The 4918-nt window shown below is 39.8% G+C and overlaps 1 non-coding gene across 1 annotated transcript; it reads right to left on the reverse strand.

Moving 5' to 3' along the window:
* Window positions 1–2493: 2493 nt before the first annotated feature.
* On the reverse strand, window positions 2494–2565 carry TRNAS-GGA (transfer RNA serine (anticodon GGA)). Its single transcript has one exon. It is a non-coding gene; the product is annotated as a tRNA-Ser (tRNA).
* Window positions 2566–4918: the final 2353 nt, after the last annotated feature.

Consider the following 4918-nt stretch of genomic DNA (forward strand, 5'->3'; position numbering starts at 1 on the left):
ATGTGGTGCTGAGGCTGCTGATCAACCACGCATTTGAAGGATCAAGGTTCCAGTGCATGATAACCATGGTTGAGTTGCTGCGGTTCTTGGGGTAATATACTTGTAAGTCAGTCATGGAACAGCAGATTGACTTCACAAATAGTTGCTTTGAGTTGGCATTATAGGTAGAGAAGGTTACTCTTCTAAAGTAGGAAAGATCTTATTGAGGATAAATGGATAAAATGAGGACATTTCAATTCAAGCCCTGTCTTTCCATTTAGCATCTTAGCTCATGAACTTCAAAACTTTTCAATTAAAAATGAGTTATAAAAGAAACACCATCACAGATAAGTTTCAAGTGTTACTTGCCTGAACTTTTGCTCTCCTCTAAAAACCAATACTGTTATTATACCCCAAGGGCACCTCAGAATTCTTGTTTTGTCAACCTCACCTTTGCAAGATGGGGCCAAGTATCAGAAGGGTGATTAAGTCAACATTCCCATGAGTTTTGTATAGTTTTGAAATTAGATCCATTTTTATTCACTTCAGACAATATAAAGGTTAAACTCTGCACTTGAAAAATACAGCTGAATAATGATTACTTATCCCGGCCAGCCATCCTGTAGACGGACTCCAATGTGCTCACTCAACCTCTTCATTTTGAACAAGTAAGCACAGTTTTCAGAAGCCAAATAATGCATCTGGTTAATTAAGTCACTGAGTTAGTCAGATGTGTTTTAACTTTTGTAAGAAAAAATAGGAATGGTGATGGAAAAAACACAGAACTTCTAAGGATTCCTGGTAAATATGGCCTTAATCATGGACAAGAAGTAATCAAAAAGCCAAGTAATACGTGCCAAATACCAACATAATGATCCTAAACCAAGATAACTTACAAAACCTACTTTCATAATGTTCCTGATCATCTTTCCTTCCCACTATTACAGCATTTTAAAGTTGAGTCGGTGTGTGTTTCTGCCTCTTTTTCTAGACTATAACCTGTTCTAGATGAGTAAATTAATCCTATTAATCTAGGCATCTCTCTGAGAACTTAGCATGAAATCATATTAGTAGCTTAGTTCAGTTCAGCTGCTCAGTTGTGTCCGACTCTTTGCTACCCCATGGCCTGAAGCAGGCCAGGCTTCTCTGTCCATCACCAACTCCCAGAGCCTGCTCAAACCTATGTCCATTGAGTTGGTGATGCCATCCAACCATTGCATCCTCTGTCATCTCCTTTACCTCCAGCCTTCTATCTTTCCCAGCATCAGGATCTTTTCCAATGAGTCAGTTCTTCGCATCAGGTAGCCAAAGTATTGGAGTTTCAGCTTCAGCATTAGTCCTTCCAATGAATATTCAGGACTGATTTCCTTTAGGATGGACTGATTGGATCTCCTTGCAGTCCAAGGGACTCTCAAGAATCTTCTCCAACACCACAGTTCAAAAGCATCAATTCTTCGGCGCTCAGCTTTCTTTAAAGTCCAACTCTCATATGCATACCTCACTACTGGAAAAAATATAGCCTTGACTAGACTTCCCTGGTGGCTCAGATGGTAAAACGTCTGCCTACAGTGCAGGAGACCTGGGTTTGATCCCTGGGTCAGGAAAATCCTCTGGAGAAGGAAATGGCAATCCACTCCAGTACTCTTGCCTGGAAAATCCCATGGATGGAGGAGCATAGTAGGCTACAGTCCATGGGGTTGCAAAGAGTCGGACACGACTGAGCAACTTCACTATCACTAGACAGACCTTTGATGGCAAAGTAATGTCTCTGCTTTTTAAAACACTGTCTAGTTTGGTCATAACTTTTCTTCCAAGGAATAACCGTCTTTTAATTTCATGGCTGCAATTACCATGTGCAGTAATTTTGGAGTCCCTCAAAATAGTCTCTCAATGATTCCACTGTTTCCCCATCTATTTCCCATGAAGTGATGGGACCAGATGCCATGATCTTCGTTTTCTGAATGTTGAGTTTTAAGCCAACCTTTTCACTCTCCTGTTTCACATTCATCAAGAGGCACTTTAGTTCTTCACTTTCTGCCATAGGGCTAGTGTCACCTGCATATCTGAGGTAATTGATATTTCTCCCAGCAATCTTGATTCCAGCTTGTGCTTCTTCCATCCCAGCGTTTCTCATGATGTACTCTGCATAGAAGTTAAATAAGCAGGGTGACAATATACAGCCTTGACATACTCCTTTTCCTATTTGGAACCAGTCTGTGGTCCCATGTCCAGTTCTAACTGTTGCTCTTGACCTGCATATAGGTTTCTCATGAGGTAGGTCATGTGGTCTGGCATTCTCATCTCTTTAAGAATTTTCCACAGTTTGTTATGATCCACACAGTCAAAGGCTTTGGCATAGTCAATAAAGCAGAAGTGAAGTGAAGTGAAGTGAATTCGCTCAGTCGTGTCCGACTCTTTGTGACCCCATGACTGTAGCCCACCAGGCTCCTCCCTCCGTGGGATTCTCCAGGCAAGAGTACTGGAGTGGGTTGCCATTTCCTTCTCCAGGGGATCTTCCCGACCCAGGGATCGAACCTGGGTCTCCTGCATTCCAGGCAGACGCTTTAACCTCTGAGCCACCAGGGAAGCCCCAATAAAGCAGAAATAGATATTTTTCTGGAACTCTCTCACTTTTTCAATGATCCAACAGATGCTGGCAATTTGATCTCTGCTTCCTCTGCGTTTTATAAAATCAGCTTGAACATCTGGAGTTTCACCATTCACGTAATGCTGAAGCCCGGTTTGGAGAATTTTGAGCTTTACTTCGCTAGCGTGTAAGATGAGTGCAATTGTCCGGTAGTTTGAGCATTCTTTGGCATTACCTTTCTTTGGGATTGGAATAAAAACTGACCTTTTCCAGTCCTGTGGCCATTGCTGAGTTTTCCAAATTTGCTGACATCCTGAGTGCAATACTTTCACAGCATCATCTTTTATGATTTGAAATAGCTCAAGTGGGATTTCACCACCTCCCCTAGCTTGTTCGTAGGTGTCTAACTCTTTGCAATCTCATGGACTGTAGCCCTTCAGGCTCATCTGTCCATGGGTGATTCTTCAGGCAAGAATTCTGGAGTGGGTTGCCATGTCCTTCTCCCTGGGATCTTCCCAACCCAGGAATTGAACCAGGGTCTCCTGCATTGCAGACAGATTATTTACCAGCTGAGCTACCAGAAAAGCCCAACAGAAAGAAAGGACCCCATAAATGTTTACTGAATTGAAGTGTACCCCAAAAGATATTTTTAACATAATTTTTCTTATTTATATAAGGAGAAATGACTTTGAGTTAAACTAAATATAAAACAAAATGTATTTGAAACAGTATTTTTTACATAAAATTCTATTTCATCGCTACCTTGGAAAGATCTTGGGAAAACTGCGGTCATGACAAAAAGCACTTCCCAACCTGACCTGAAGGGACTGAACACTATTAAAAAGAGGACAATGAAGTTAAAGGATGAGAATCTTCCTAACAAAGGAAGGCAGTAGTAAGACTTTGAATTTTGGGGAGGTTTGAGTACTTAAAACTAAGCCAATGGAATTAAATGAAATTGGATCAACAAGACAATAACCCCTATGTATCTAGTTAAAAGGTATGGTGGATTTGCCTTTTATTTTCACTGGCATTTCTATTAGAATGGCAAATATATAGTGAGAAAAGGTAAAAGCACCTTTGACTTTGTTTTCCTTGTTATTCTCCAATCAGTGATCCAAGCAGTAGACTCTCTTTTTATAAATGTGAGCTCTGTTTAAAAATCGAAATTTGTTCAAACGCAAATATTGTATGGTGAGCACTGGTTTACAAAAGTAAGACACAGTGCATGCATGCGTGTTAAATTGCTTCAGCTGTATCTGACTCTTTGCAGTCCTTTGGACTGTAGCCCAACAGGTTCCTCTGTCCGTGGGATTCTCCAGGCAAGAATACCAGAGTGGGTAGCCAGGCCCTCCTCTCAGGGATCTTCCCAACCCAGGAATCGAACCTGCATCTCTCGTGTCCCTTGCATTGGCAGGCAGTATGGTGTATTAATTTGTTTTAATTAAAAAGTGACAGTCACATGAGGGTATGTCACACATATCTATTTGTGTAAGCCCTTCCCTTCTCCTCTTGTTAGCTCTCCTACCACAAGACCGCTCAATGAGACATTTGGTCAATTTGGGATTCTTTACAATGGAACCTTCCTAGGAGTCCTATTGTAGAAACATAAACTGTAACGACATGGAAGAAAGATTTAGATAAATGTGATAATAAACTGAGAAGCACCAAATGTTATCAATTAACTTTATTTTCTTGAGCTTTTAAAGAATGCAGTGTGCTTTTTGTGTTTGCATTTGTAGAGCACTGCTGGGAAAGGGGGCCAATGTTACATTTTCTATCGGTAGATTCATTGCAGTTTATCAACACACACATATACAGAGAGGATCCGACAGTTTAAGTAACATGCTCCTTTCGTGTTTATCCTGCATCCAAACTCTTTGTTCTTCATGTTTCTGGGGTTTATATTTGTTCAGTTTCAGGATTTATTGATTCCCTTTCCTAATTCTGTTGATGGTTTAATGATGGATTAATCTACTTTATGCATATAATTTCTCTAATTCACTAATAAAATGGAGCACTTTCTTTAACACAGTTTTTCAAAACTATAACATAATTTATCTTCTCCTCATACTTTTGACATCGTTGGAGTGTTTGATATGGATAGAAAAACAAAGTGGCATGAATTATTTCAAATGTCCTAAAAAGTTAAAACAAGCAAGCCTTTAATAATCCACAAGTCAGATATCATAAGGAAACTTACTTTTTTGTAAAGGTATGACCTCAGAGCCATAAACCCTTACCTTCCAAGGGTGTAAAACAAATTATAAAAAGACTAAGCCTAAATTCTCAAGGTGTTAAAACAAGTTTATATCCTAAGAATTGATTTTATTTTTGCATCAAGTCATTAGT

The sequence above is a fragment of the Budorcas taxicolor genome, chromosome 2, assembly GCF_023091745.1.
Source record: "Budorcas taxicolor isolate Tak-1 chromosome 2, Takin1.1, whole genome shotgun sequence".
Classification (NCBI taxonomy): domain Eukaryota; kingdom Metazoa; phylum Chordata; class Mammalia; order Artiodactyla; family Bovidae; genus Budorcas; species Budorcas taxicolor.